Here is a 14,973-nt window from a genome sequence, read left to right on the forward strand (position 1 = left end):
CCAACACCCCTTTTCTCCCCTCTCCCACCCCTTTCCCATCATCCCCACCGTCCCCAGCTCCCCCCCAGCTCGGTTTGGGGGTGTTTCTTCCCCGTGCCCTGCTCGGTTTCACAGTCTCAGCCCCCTCCTCGCTCACTTTGGAGGTCCCAGCCCCCCTTTTCTCCCGTTCTCCCCCCTTTTCCCATTGTCCCCTGAAAGGTAGCTGTTAAATATTGGGTGCTGAAAAAGCTGCTCCATCGTGTCCATTCCAAATTAAGCCTGCATTTCTTAGGAGGGACTGGCATCCAAAGGGCAGCAAGAAGAGTCTTCTAATTCTCTTCTGCTTGATCCTCTCTGCAGCTGCCCATTTTCCCTCAAACCAGGCGGGAAAACAGGAAGAGCCCTGGTGTGGTCGGGGAGCAGCGCTGACCCCAAAGGGCTGCATTTCCCCTGCCGATGCTCCTGCTCTGCCCTCCCCCGGGGCTGGCTCTGCCTGGCGCTGGCCGGACGTGCCGGGGCTCCTCACTGAGCAAAGCCCTTGCCAAAGTTGAGGGGCAAGTGCCGAGCCCGGCTGGCCTGGGAGGAAGCGACAGCAGCGCGGGCCGAGCGGGCGGGATGGGGTCCGAGCAGCGGCGGGAAGTTGCAAACTTGGCAGCCAAGAAGTTGAACTAAAGTGAAGCAGCTCCAAAAGGCCGTGGTCTTGGCGTGGGGGCGGGAGGAAGGGGAGCTCCGTGACTGCGGCCGGGGCTGGTTGGGAGCGGAGCGGCCGGGGCTGCCCCCGGGGCTCGCGGGGGCCAACGGGGAACGGACAAACGGACCAACGGACCAACGGCCCCTGCGCTTCGGCAGCAGCAGCGGCAGCAGCAGCGACTGTAGCGACGCGCTCTCGCTCTGACTCTTGTTCGGGCTCTCCTTGCTCGAGCTCTTCGTCCTCCTCTCCCTCTCCCGGTGTCCCGCTGTCCCAGTGTCCCTGTACCGGTGTCCCTGTGCCGGTGTCCCTGTCCCAGTGTCCCACTCCCGCGGTCCCTGTCCCATTGCCGGTGTCCCCCTCCCCTTGCCGGCCCAGGCCATGGCCCCGGCCGTTCCCCTGTGCCGGGCGGGGCCGCCCCGTCCCCGGCCCTGGGCGGCCCGGCGCGGTCTCGCCCTCGCCCGGCTCCCTGCGCGCCGGCTGTGGCGCTGCTGGGCGCTCCTGTGGGGCTGGCTGTGGGACGGGCTCGGCCTCGCCGCCCCTTGGCTCCGCCTGGCTCGAGCCCGGCGCCTGCCGGGGCCGGCGGGGGCCGCGGGCGCCGCGGCCGCTGCCGCCTCCTCGGCGGCTTCCCCGGCCAGAGCTCCGCCGCTCGCCAGCCCGGCCGCCGGCAGCGAGCCGCCGCTGCCCGCTGCGGCTGGGGAAGCCCGGCCCGGGCCGCTTGAGGGGCGCTCGGGGGCCGTGCCGGGCCCCGGCCCCAACGCTGACGGCCACGTCTCGCCCGCACCGAAGGCCAAGGAGCCGCTGCACGAGCGCTACCGGCTGCATTCGCTGCTGGGCAGCGGCGGCTTCGGCCGCGTCTACGCGGGGACCTGCCTGGCGGACGGAGCCCCGGTGAGTGCAGCAGGAGGAGGAGGAGGAGGAGGAGGAGGAGGGCGGGACGGGCGGCGAGCTCAACCCGCCCTTCCCCTTGGCTTGCAGGTGGCCATCAAAGCCGTGTCCCGGGATGGCATCCGGCGCTGGGGCGAGCTGGTGAGCGAGCGGGGCCAGCGGCAGAAAGCGGGGCGGGACGGGCGGGGACGAGCCGAGGCCCGGCAGGGTGGAAGCCGCCGGGACACCTGGAGGGAGAGTGGGCGTGGGCTCGGTGGGGGACGGGGAGCATCCAGGGCTGGCCGAGGGGGAGCAGGCAGACAGGCACGGCATCAGCCCCACTGACGACCCCGTGGTCCCCCCGCAGCCTGACGGCACCCGGGCCCCCCTGGAGATCGTGCTGCTGGACAAGGTGTCCAATGGCTTCCCTGGGGTCATCCAGCTGCTGGAGTGGTTCGAGCTCCCCAACGGGTTCCTGTTGGTGATGGAGCATCCGGAGCCGTCTCAGGACCTCTCTCGCTTACTGAGGGCGTGGGGGTTCCTGCCGGAGGAGATGGCGTGGGGGCTGTTCCGCCAGGTGCTGCAGGCCGTGCGGCACTGCACCAGCTGCGGCGTCCTGCACCGGGACATCAAGCCCCAGAACATCCTCCTCCACCTGGCCAGCGGCGAGGCCAAGCTCCTCGACTTTGGATGTGGCACCTTCCTTAAGGACACGGTCTACACCCAGTTTGCAGGTGAGCCCACAGCCGGGGGATGCTCCTGGTGCCGGGCATCGCATGGCCATGCCCAGGTGTGGCAGTGGAGATTGCCCCTTTGGCCGAGGGGGAACAGGATTAGTTCTTCAGCCAAGTTGCTTTTGGATGGGGCTGGGGGGTTACAGTGAGACAGGCCCCGGCCTTGGCGACAGCCTGTGCCACCCACCCTGTCCCGGGCTGGGTCTGGGGCAGGGGGGAGCCAGCCTGACCAAAACCCCCATGAGGGTAGCAGAGAAGGGGGTCAGAACTGTGCACCAGCTGGCTTGGTGTGCAGGCGAGGAAGGGCTTGGGCTGCTCTGCTCGCCTTGTTTGCCTTGGCTTATGATGAATTGTTGAGGCAGTGCAGTGGGGCGGGGAGAAGGCACGGCTTTTCCCCACCACTGGGTGGGTTTTTCCCTTGCATGAAATGGTTGGGCCTTGCCAGGGCTTCCGCTGCCCTCTTGGACACCAGCGGCTTCTTCTCCAACCCAGAGTTTGTAACCAAGAGTCAGGGGCCGGCGAGAAGGCAGTGGGTCACAGCGTGTGCCACTGGGGCAGGCCCCACATTGCCAGGGCTGCTGGGGTGAGGCTCTGGGAGCAGGCAGCATCCACCTGCTGAACTGCGTCTGTATTCCGTAGGAACACTGTCATACAGCCCGCCAGAGTGGATCTACCTCAAGCGCTACCACGGCGAGGAGGCGACCATCTGGTCCCTGGGCATCCTGCTCTACCAGATGGTCTGCGGGAAGCACCCTTTCCGCAAAGGCCCCAACACCATCTGGGCCCAGCTCCCGTTCCCAGCACGGGTCTCTCCAGGTGGATACCAATCTTTGTGGCACAGGGGGAATAACGGTGTTGGGAGAGGGCAGCGGGCTCACGAGGACGCCGCTCTTGAAGCTGTTTGTGTCCCATGGGTGGCTGGAGGAGGTGGCCTGTGTCCTGCCATCCTGCTCTCCTCCAAAAGGGAGAATCGATGGAGAAGTTTGGGCACAGCTCTGAGCACAGCCAGCACAGCCTGGGCACGTGGACAGTGGGACAGAGGGGACAGGATCCTTCTCCAACTGACCGGCCATTTTCCCCCCAGGCTGCCAGCACCTTATCAGGTGGTGTTTGTCCATCCGCCCCTCGGACAGGCCAGCACTGGAAGACCTGTTGTGCCATCCTTGGGTGCAGGGCATTCCCCTGCCCTAGAAGACGGGAGAGATCCACGTGCTCCCTTTGATCCCGGGGCCTGGCAGGTAACACCTCCACACATCTCTTGGCAATAAGAAGCAAAGGAAACCAGACTTTTTTGTCAGCCTGTAGCACTGGGGGGGGGTCATCCCATGGGAACACGCCCCTCTTTGTGCTGGAGCTGGGCTGCAGACCCGGTCTCCCAAGTGCTGGTGGCCACCATCCAACCTGGTTTTGCTCGTCCCGCTTCACAGACAGCTGGGCCCTGGGCAGAACGCTGACAGCCTGGTCTGGCCCCCAGGGAAGGAGAAGGGGCCTCTGGAGAAGCTGTGCCGGGTGGGCCTGCTGCTGGAGACATCGAGGACGATGTCAGGGATGACAAGCTCTCAGTTGACCTGGACGCCGGCGAGCTGAAGAGGATGGACTTTGATTCTGGCCCCTTCCTCCAAGCCGTGCTCCACACGCCGTTTGCAGATGAGTCCACACCCAGGGGGTGCTCCCGGACACGGGCATTGCTCAGCCTGGCTGGGCACCGAAGGTTCCCCCTTTGCTGATGGGGAACCTGAGGAATTCTTCAGCCGGCTGCCAAGCTGCTTCTTGGCAGGAGGGCGGGCGGGTGCTCTGGGCTGGCTGTGAAAGGGGAGCCCGGCTCTGCCCCCAGCCTCTGCCACTGCCCCTTTGCTGGGCGGGGCTGGGGCAGGGGCAGCCAGCCTGCCAAAAACAAACCCCCGTGGGGGGAGCAAAGGCAGGGCTGCAGAACACCAGCTGCTTTGGGCTGCAGGCCAGGAAAGGCTTGGGCTGCCTTGGCTTAGGAGCCTTTCTTTGGGCCAGTGCTGCAGGGCAGGGAGAAGGCCTGGGTTTTCCTCAGCTGGAGGAGGTGGGGTTTTCCTTTGGCCTGCAGGGCTTGGGCCTTCCTCAGAACCCTGACAGAAGGTTAACATTTTACCTTTTTTTCTTGTTTCCACTTTTGGTTTGTAATCTCTGTTCATGAATTTGTTGTTTGTTTTCCAGGGAAGAGTTGGAGCTGGTGCCCAGTCCGGGTTGGGAAGGGCTGGGACCATCCCTGGAGAGGATCTGACGTCCCCTCTGAGAAGGCTGAGGACATCCTTTGGGACACGCTCTTCTTGCAGCAGCAGATCTTGGGAGGTAGATGCTCCTCTTGCCCATCTTGTCAGCAGCAGTGGGATAATGGCTTTGGGGAGATGGCAGCAGGCACATGAACATCCCGCTCTTGCAGCTGCTGAGGAGGTTGATCTCCTGGGCTTGGCTGGAGGAGGTGGCACCTGTGTTGAGTAATTGCTGAAATCCAATCGATCTGGGATGACCCCAAATGACAGTTTAGTTTTCAGCTTGCTCGAGCTGTATCTCAGCTGTTCTCTGAACACTTCTCTCCCCCACCTGCCTAGTACTTCCCAACTGCTCCCTCCTGTCCCTGCAATGAGTTCCCAGCTCCTCATGGTCTCCATCAAACCACTGAGAGAAGAAATAGAAACTCACAGTCCCCCGGAGTGCCCAAATGAGGAACAATGTAATCCTGGAGAAGTCCTAGAGAATTAGATAAGGGATGTCCCAAACCAGCAGGATGCAAACTAAGCTCTGGGTACCCAGATAATGAAAGAACAAACTTTATTTTTGGTGGTGAAACACAATGGTGCTGTGCTGCTCAAGAACTGAGGTCAGGATGACAGAGAAGGCCCGGAAGGACCAGAAAAGGACTTCCAATAGGGGTGTGGCTGTGTAAAGCAAAGTACTGAATCTGTATTAAGTAAGCCAGACTATTGAATGCACATGTAAACAGTGTGTGTAATAAACAGCCCTGTCTGTCCTTTGGCACGGTGCATTAGAGGAGCTCTCCTCTGAACGCCCAGCATGCTGAATAAAGAAGAATGCTCTTTTTAACATCTCCAAATTGGGGTGAAGAAGTTTGTTTCTGCTGCTTTTCAGTGTCATTTTTGGCCCCCAGACAGGACACCTCTGCCTGATCTCCCGCGGATCCGAGGGATCTCTGGATCTTCACGCCAGCACCAGGACTTTGCTGCAGAAGAGCACAGATCCCCAGCCCAGTCTGGGACACAGGTAAGATCCCAGTGGATAACAAGGCATTCTTTTGGGGAATCCTGCCCATGTCAAACGTATGGATCTTTCAGTGCACTGGGGGGTTCTTTGGTATTTTGGGAATCCTGCTCATCTGAGACCTGTGGATCTTCGAGCCCTTTGGGTGGGTCCTTTGTTATTCTGGAATTTGGTCTCTGGCTTTGTTTTATCGATCACTATTGTTCTGTACTTGTATTTGTTTCTGTATTGTACCATTTTGGGTCTACTGTTTAGAGCTGGGAAGTGGGCAATCTGAAGGGGGAATTTGGAAGAAGTCCCCCCTTGGTTGCATTTTGCAATATTGGATGAAGATTGGCGGCCCCCCCGGAGGAACAGCTCCCAGGGAGAATTTAATGGAGTGTTGGAATCAATGGGTGGCTGTTCTGGAACACTGAATTAGAATCCATTGTTCCAGCTGATGCTGTTTGAGAAGGGGAACAGAAGTGGAAGGAGGTTATGTCTGGTGCTGTGTTTTTCCCTTTGCAGAACGTGTGAAAGGGCAGAAAGATTGTGGTGTGAATGCAGCGCCCTCAGAGCCCTTGGTGTGAGCCCGGAAAGGAAAATCAAGCTGAGGGACAAGATCAGTCTAATTTGGGGACATTGTTGGAGGTTGGAGTTGCAGTTCTGGAAGAAATCCCTGAGGAAATGGTGCCCCCGGGGAGAGGAAGAGGACGAGAGCATGGGCAGCCTGCTTCAAACATCCCCCCCAGGAGACTTGGGATCAGTCCCTGTGCATCCTGTAAGAAAGATGGACACTGGAAATGGGATTGTCCGCAACTGAAACTTCAGAACCCTCCGAACCCTCTCGTGGCATCACTGAAGACGACTGAGGGGGCACCAGAGGATTCTTCCCCATCAGAACATCTGGTTCCAGCCAAGCTAAGCACAATTGTTTGTGGCTGTGGGAACTTGTTCCTCTGTGTTAAATGCAGGGAAATGAAACTCAAGGGACAATTCTAGAACAATTGTCTGGTGTGCCAGGGAATTGGGAAACTGGGCCATTTTTAATGCTGTGGCTTTGAAATTGGGAAAACAGTGGTTGGCTCCCCAGTTTTTGTATTTCCCCAATTCCCCAAAGCCTCTGCTTGGGAGAGATCTCTTGGCAAAATGAAATGCCACAATCCAATTGAAAAATGGTCCAATATAGGTTATTATTGCAGAGCCTAATTCTGTGGAAGTTTCTAGTTTTGCATGAGAGTCTCCCAAAGCAGAAGTAATCCATCTGCCACCATCACTTGGGGATGCAGTGGTTCCAACAGGATGGGCTGGAGAGGTGCCTCCATGATCCAAGAGAGCAGAACCCGTGAGAATTCCAGAGAAACCTGGAGTGGGGTTGGTGAGGCCAAAGCAATGTCCTTTGCAAATAGAAAGTTGTAAGGGATTCTCACCCTTTGTAGAACAATTGATGAAATTTTGCTTGTGAAAAGAATGTGAATCTAAATGGAATGCTCCAGTTTTGCCAGTCAAGCAGGCAAATGGAAGGCTATGCCAGTTAGTCCAAGACCTTAGAGCTGTAAAGAACAGAGTAGAAGATATACAAGCAGTCATAGTGAATCCTTACACTTTGCTAACTCCCCTAAATGAAAGTTTAATATGTTTCACAGGATTAGATTGGAAAGCTGCCTTTTTGTGTCTCCCTTTGAGTTGGGAAAGTCAAGAGCTTTTTGCTTTCCAATGGGAAAATGCAAAGCTGGGGAGGAAAACCCATCTGACTTTGGTGGTCCTCTTGCAGGGGTTTAAAAATAGCCCCCCAATATCTGGAACTCAATTGGCAAAGGGACTGGAGGAATGGAGAAGTCCAAACCCACCCTCTTGGAGCCTTATTGCAGTGTGGGGATGATCTTTTGATGCCACTGATGCTGAGCAGCAACGTTGGGGTCAGACTGTGGCCCTGTGGAATTTCCTTGGGCTGAGTGGATATGGGGTATCCCAAACACAAAGTGCAAGTAGTCCAGAGCCCAGGAGCCTCCGTGGGCTTTGGAATTCTCCAAGGACAAGGGAGGCTGGGCCAGGAAGGAAAGAAGCAACCTGTCAACTGCCCCAGCCCCAGCAAAGGAAGCCCAGAGCGGGATTGCTTCCAGACTAGAGGAGAAGTGTATTGGCAGAGCTGACTTAGGAGACAGCCCCTTGGAAAGTCCTGGTTGGGAATTGTTTCCCAGTGGGGGCAGCTTTGTCCGGCATGGAAAACAATTCTCTGGATGCACAGAACTCCCCCCCACCAGGTCAGAGATCCTGACAGAGATCCTTCTCCCAGTAGAAGAAAATGAGTCTAGTGCTAAGGATTGTCAACTCCTTGAAACAGTAGAGCAAACTTTGCTCCAGGAGGCTGGGCAGTTCCCCCAAGTGGGCAAATAATAGTCCCTGAGCCAATCTCCTGTGACCTGGTGGATGGGGAACATGAGGGGATTCCTTGGAGTGAAGCAAATTATTGAAACATTTGCCCAAGTGGGTTCTTGGTCCAAAACTGACCCCAGTTGTACAAGCAGTGAGTCAGCAGTGTGGTGTGTGGAAGAGAAATAATCCAAACCCTGCCACTGGAGTGGGAACAGGTGATGGAAAATGCAGAAATGCTGCAGGTGAATGTTGGCAGATGGATGTGACTGAATTGCCCAGAAAAGGGGGGTGTAAAGATCTCCTGGTCTTGGGGGATACCTTCTCTGGGTGGCCAGAGGCTGTTCCTTGTTGCACTAAGCAGGTTGGGAAAGAGACTGCAATCCTGTTCAGTGCAATCCTCCCTGTATTTGGGATGCCTTTGGGAATGTCATCAGACAGAGGTTCCCACTTGACTGCAGAAACAAAATGCTTCACTCTTGTTTTGCTCTTCTGACAACAGTTCAAACACTGTTGACGTGGGAGGAAAATTTACATGTCTTTTTAGTGCCAAAGGTGATCCAAGTGTTGCCCACAAGTGTCTGTATTAAGTAAGCAAGACTCTGTAAGGAATCTGGAAACTGTGTGTGTAATGTAAAGCCCTGTGTGGCTGTCACTGAAGTGCTGAGGCTGAACAACAGCCCCTGAGCCAAAGCTGAGCTCTAGATGAACCTTCCAACCTAATGGGCTGTGTCTCCATGTATCTGCTCCTGAGCTAAAACTGGGTCTATTTGTTGGTACAAATGTGGTGGGATGGGACTCCACCTGTGTATCTGCTCCTGAACCAAACAGGTGTGCTTCTTAGGAAGATCTGTTAGTCTGGGCTCATCAGTGAATCCTGTTTGTATCTGTTCCTTAACAAAAGATGTCTGATTGTGAGCAAAATCTGATCTTTCTCTTTCTGTATCTGGAGAGTGGTGGAGGCCATGGCAGTCGATGTCTGGCCTTGTTTGGCAGTGGCTGGTGCAGGGGGAGCCTTGGTTTGGGAGAAGTAGAACATTGCTCCCAAGATTCTGCTCTGGCCAAATAAGGAACAACAGAATCTTAGAGAAGTCCTGGAGAATTGGATCAGGGCTGGAACTCAAGCAAACAGGATGTGAGCTGAGCTCTGGGGACCCAGAGAAGATCAAACCAAACATGACGGTCTCTGTGGGGAAAAGCAGTGATGCTGAGAACCGAGGTCAAGAAGCAGACACCTGAGCTTTGGGGGGCACCAGATGCCAAAAAACCCACCAGAGACCCCCAGAGAAGACCCCAAATGACCAAGTAGGGACTTGCAATAGGGGTGTGACTGTGTAAAGCACAGTAATGGACATGTGTTCAGTAAGGGGGAATATCCAATGCCTCTGGAATCAGTGGGTGTAATCCCAAGCCCTGCCTGTGTCCCTGAGCAGGCTGGATTAGAAGAACTCTCCTGCAGGCGTCCAGCACGCTGCCCTAAAGAATGCCTGCTTCTTAACACCTCCCAGCTGGGGTTAAGGACTTGCTTTCTGCTGCTTTGGGGCACCATTTCTGGCCCCAGATGGGACCCTCTGCCTGATCTCCCGTGGATCCGAGGGATCTCTGGATCTTCACGCCGGCCCCAGGACTTTCCTGGAGAAGACCACAGATCCCCGGACTGGTCTGGGATGGGGGAAGATCCCACTGGCTAATAAGGCATTCTTTTGGGGAATCCTGTCCCTCTAAGACGTGTGGATCTTCCAGCTCTTTGGGTGGGTTATTTGGTGTTCCCCCATTTGGTCTCTGGCTTTGTTTTCTCCACTGATCCTTGTTTTGTGTTTGTATTTGTTTCTGCACTGTAACATTTGCACAAGTGGGTTCTTGGTCCAAAACTGACTCCAGCTGTACAAGCAGTGAGTCAGCAGTGTGGTGTGTGGTAGAGAAATAATCCAAACCCTGCCACTGGAGTGGGAACAGGTGATGGAAAATGTAGAAATGCTGCAGGTGAATGTTGGCAGATGGATGTGACTGAATTGCCCAGAAAAGGAGGGTGTAAAGATCTCCTAGTCTTGGGGGATACCTTCTCTGGGTGGCCAGAGGCTGTTCCTTGTCACACCAACCGGGCTGGGGAAGTGAGTGGAATACTGTTGAATCCAAGAATCCCTGGATTCGAGGTACATTTGGGAATGTCATCAGACAGAGGTGCCCACTTGATTGTAGAAGTGGTACAACAAGTCAAATCAGGGATGCATTATTGCAGAATTCCAAAGGCCAGAGCCCCTTGGGTAATTGAGAGGTTGTCTGAGAAGAAACCAAATGCTTAAGTCTGCTTTGGCTCTCCTGACAATAGTTAATTGGGTCTTGACTTGGGAGCAAAATTTACATCTCCTTTTAGTCTCAAACGTGACCCAAGTGTTGCCTCCAAGGGATTGCTGGGTGTGCACTCCTTTACCTGAAAAGACAAGGAAGCCATTCACCATTTCTGCCTTCCCTGTTCTGGCAGAAATGATTCCTGGTCACTGGGTGAGCACTTGTGTTCCCCAAAAAGTAGACCCAGCAGTCAGTGTGCAAGTACCCCCCACCACCTCTGACAATCCTGCCTGTGTCCAAAGCTGTGACCCCCACTAAAGGAACAGGACAAGTGGATTGTGTTAATGAGAGGGGCCCGTTTGTGGGAAATCACCCCCAATGTCCTCAAACCCTTCCTGCTGGGGAAATGACTGATCCTTGGCCGGTCCCCAAAGGAACGGGGTGGGATTGGTGTGTGGAAATAACACCTGGGAAGGGTTGCCCCAAAGCTGGAAGGGCATTTGTATTTCAGCTTGCATCAGGATTCAGTGCTGTAGCTGTTCTAATGCCTTGAGCTGTAAAATGAAATAAAGCTCCTAAGACACTCTATCCCTTCAGGAGCTTAGTCTGAAAAAAGGGGGATTTGATGTGGGATATAGAAGACTGCTCCCAACATTTCTCTATGGCCAATCTTGGAGAGGTCCTGGAGAACTGGATCAGGGATGTAACTAAGCAAACAGGATGGAAGCTGAGCTCTGTGGGCCCAGAGAAGATCAAACCCAAACGTTCCAGTCTTTGTGGTGAAAGGTAATGACACTGTGTCTGCTCAGAACCGAGGTCAAGAAGTGGACACCTCAACTTTGGGGGGCACCAGATACCAAAAAACCCACCAGAGAGCCCTGAAGGAGACCCCAAAGGACCAACTAAGGACTTGCAATAGGGGGGCTGACTGTGTAAAGCAAAGTAACATCTATGTCTTAAGTAAGGGAGAATATCTAATGAATCTGGAAACTGTGTGTGTCATGTAAAGCCCTGTGTGGCTGTCACTGAAGTGCTGAGGCTGAACAACAGGCCCTGAGCCAAAGCTGAGCTCTAGATGAACCTTCCAACCTAACAGTCTGTTTATCCCTGTATTTGCTCCTTAGCTAAAACTGTGTATGTTTGTTGGTCAAAGATGCAGTGTGGAAAGACTCCCCGTGTACCTGCCCCTGAACAAAATAAATGTGCTTCTTAGTGAGATCTGTGAGTCTCAGCTCATTAGTGAATGATATTTGAATGTGTTCCTTAATCAAATCTTATGTCTGATTGTGAGCAAAATGTGATCTTTATCTTCCTGTCTTTAGAGAGTGGTCAAGGCCCTGGCAGTGGATGTGTGGCCTTGTTTGGCAGCAGATGGGGCAGGTTGACTGCCTGGGTTTTCCCCTTAAGCCCTGGCCAGGCTGTGGGTGGAACCCAGGAGGAGAAGGGAGCCAGATGGTTTTGCACACTCGTAGCTCTGTGAGCTTGTTTCTGCAAGGCCAGAAAAGCTGGACCCCCTCCCAGCACAGATGGAGCCCTCCCCTACGAGTGGACGCCCTGGGTGGGATTTCCCGGGCCCGGGAGGGGTTCTCCAACCCTTGGCTGCGACCGGGGCTCCCCCGCTGCCGGGCGGGCCTGGCTGAGGGGAACAGATGAGGGCAACTGGGCAGGGAGCTTTTCTACTCACTCCAGGCACTCTTGGTAGGAACGATGAGGTGCGTTACTGAGCTCAGCCTTTTGTCATTCTTTGCTGCTTTGCACTGCAGGAAAATTACACACTTGTTCTCCACAGTTGGTGTCGGTGTCTCTTGTGCTGACCCTCGTCGCGGGCAAAAGAGTTCCCTGGGGCCCTGCAGTGTCACAATGGTCCCCTGATTCCTGGGACAACATTCCTAATGTACTGTCTAGACTGGAGGAAAATCCCAGGAAGGGCCGTGGTTTGTTAGGACTTGCTTTGTCTGAATGAGCCCCGGGGGGCTTTTGGTGCTGAGTCCTTGAACCTCAGGTACTGAGGGGAGATTGCACAAACCTGTCCAGAAGTGAAAGTCAGAAGAAGAACCCAAAGTATCTCAAAGCATTAATGGGTCCCACTGAGGGCCATTCCCAAGACAGGCTCCTCATGGACTGGTTGGAGGAGAGGATTGGAGGCCATGATTGCACAAAGCTCTCAAAGGCTCAGTTTCCAAAGGAAATCCCAAAGCTCCTTAAAAACCCTGGAGGACCTACTGACAAAGCCTCTCCAGGGACTAATTAAAGCAGAGAATTGGAGACCATGATTGATCAAACCTCTCCTAGACTCAGAGTCAAAAGGAAAGGCAAAGGACCTGAATAAACCTTTAGTCCCTTCAAGCATTAACGAGCCCCATTGAGGGCCCTTCCTGACCAAGCCTCTTCAGGGACTCATTAGAGCAGAGAACTGGAGGTCAGGGTTGCACAAACTTCTGCGAGATTCCAAAGCAAAAGCCAAAGGCCTTGGAAAACCCTGCAGTCCCTTGAAGCCTTCAGGAGCCCCCCAAGGGCCATTCCTGACAAAGCCTCCCCAGGGACTCTCCAGCAGATCCTTGGGGGCCGTGAGTGCAGGGAGGCAAAGGCTCTGTGCAGGCAGCTGAGATGTTGAGCACAGCCTGGCTTGGTTGGAGGCAGCAGAAAGGCCCAGCCCTGACCCCCAGCCCGGGGAAGGCAGATCCTGTCCCTCCCGCCTGGCTCAGGGCTCTGCCGGGGGCACTGCCTTGGGGGGTGACGCTGAGGGAAGGACAAGGGGGTGCCAGTGCCCAGCCTGCCCGGGCCCTTTGCTGTGCCCTGCCAGCAGCAGCCTCCCCGTGCTGTGCCCAGGCTGCTCCTTTCAGCTGCGGGCACAGACAGGGCCCAGCTGTGCCTGCTGCTGTCCCATCCTGCGCTCAGCACGAGGGACGGGGCAGCCCAAAGAGAAGCCCCGTTGCTGGAGGGAGCCCAGGCCCTCAGGCACAGGGGATCTCCCAGGGCCTGTGCCAGCCAGGGGCCTTGTGCTGGGCTGTCACAGGCCAGGGCAGGGGCAGCTGGAGAGCCCCTGGCCCAGCCCTGAGTCACGGGCTGAGCCATCAGCTCCTGCAGAGAGAAGGGACCTCACAGGCCCTTCCCCAGATTGAGGGCAGAAATGTTCCTCACAGGAACTGCTGTGTTTATCCTGCTGCATTTGACAGCTGCACTTCTGCCTCTCTCTCACTTGGGCCTTCAAAGAGCTCTCCAAGGAAAAGCTTCATTGAGTCCCAGAATACCAGAGGCTGGCAGAGCCCCCTGAGCAGCCCTGCCCTGGCTGTGGCTGGGCTGCAGTTCCCTTTGCCCAGAGCAGCCCCTGTCCTGCTGGGTTGGTGCTCGTGGCTGCAGCGCTGTTGGTCCCAGCCCAAGGCTTTGGCTGTCCCTGGGCAGTGCTGGCCCCACAGGGAGCGTCTCTGCAACCACCCCCACCCAATGGGCTCTGCTGGGCAAGTGTTTCACAGGGGACATGGCTGGGACAGCTGGGCTGGACTGACCCAAGGGATATTCCATTCCATGGGATGGCATGATCAGCAATAAACTGAGAGAAAGGAAGGCAGAAAGGAAGGTGGGCAGGGGGCAGACGTGGATGTCCTTCATTAATACATTTGTCTTCCAAAGAAACCTCTCCATGGACTGAATTCTTGCCTCCCAGGGGTTTTCTTGGTTTCTGCACGTGGCCTTTGCTTTTTGCTTTCCTCTCTCCAGTTAATCTCCCTTTCTGTTGACAAAGGATTTCTTCACCTGCTTTTCTCCTCTTGTCTGACTGAGGAGGGAAAGTGAGAGAGCAACTTGGCTGTCCCTGGATGGCCAGACAGGTTTAACCACAGTCACCTTGCCCAAAGTTTCTCTTCTAGGTACCCCCAGAAATGTCAGGTGTCCACACCTGAGCTTGGTTATGCCCTGCTCACCCCCTCCCCCAGGGCGGTCAAGTGCAGAACCCACGTGGATCTCTGCAGTGACAGGGGGATGCCAGGAATTATCAGGGTTGGAGGCTGAAGGGAGTTGAACAGGGGACAATTGGGAAAAGCCCCCCACGGTGACTGGCCCAGAGCATGCGCAGTCCCTCAGCACCTTCCCGGCCACAGCTCCTCATTGGCTGCCCGTCCGCTCGGGGTCCCATTGGCTGGCTATTGGCGACACTTGGCTCCATCGCACTCTCCCATTGGCTGGCCCTTTGCGCCACCACGCAGCTTCCCCATTGGCTGCCTCTGGGCAGCTCCCCATTGGCTGCTCCCCGGCAACAGGGCTGCTCTCTTAGCAACAGCACCGACCCTTCAACCTGCACTTTAATTCAACTGGGCCAGTTCCAGGGCAACTCCACATCCTCCCCATCCACCGCAGCTTCACATTTTCCCTTAGCAGTAGCAGTGGAACATTGGCCCAACAGCAACTTCACCTTTTCCCTTAGCAGAGTTCCAAAGCCTTGGTGCCACAGCCGGGCTGCTGCAGGGGCCGAGCTCCTTGCAAAAGCCCCAGGAGGCACCCAGCAAGCCAGCAGAGGCAGGCAGAGGAGCAAAACAGAGAAAAACTTGTGACAATCAAAAAATGGGAGAAGGTGTGCCCGGCGGATCTCGCTTGGAGACCGGGGAACCAGCCAAGGGACACTCGGGGCCCATCTCGGTGCCAGGAGACCTTTGCTTGGATCCTGGTGAAGGGGCCAGGGGGCATCCAGGGGTCCCACGGCGAGGGGATTTAAGGCCGTGCCCGGGGACTGTGGGGAGCTGTTGCAGGACTGCTGCGGGAGCTGCTGCCACCCCCTTCCCCTGCGGGTTGGGTTCGTTCCTCGGAGGCTACAAGGCGACCAGG

The 14,973-nt window shown here is 55.9% G+C and overlaps 1 long non-coding RNA gene across 1 annotated transcript; it reads left to right on the forward strand.

The window, feature by feature from the left end:
* The first annotated feature begins 3,726 nt into the window (after positions 1-3,726).
* On the forward strand, positions 3,727-11,373 carry LOC135406451 (uncharacterized). Its single transcript, XR_010426259.1, has 3 exons — positions 3,727-4,587; positions 5,405-5,517; positions 6,022-11,373. It is a non-coding gene; the product is annotated as an uncharacterized LOC135406451 (long non-coding RNA).
* The last annotated feature ends 3,600 nt before the right edge of the window (positions 11,374-14,973 follow it).

Source organism: Pseudopipra pipra, chromosome W (genome assembly GCF_036250125.1).
Source record: "Pseudopipra pipra isolate bDixPip1 chromosome W, bDixPip1.hap1, whole genome shotgun sequence".
Classification (NCBI taxonomy): domain Eukaryota; kingdom Metazoa; phylum Chordata; class Aves; order Passeriformes; family Pipridae; genus Pseudopipra; species Pseudopipra pipra.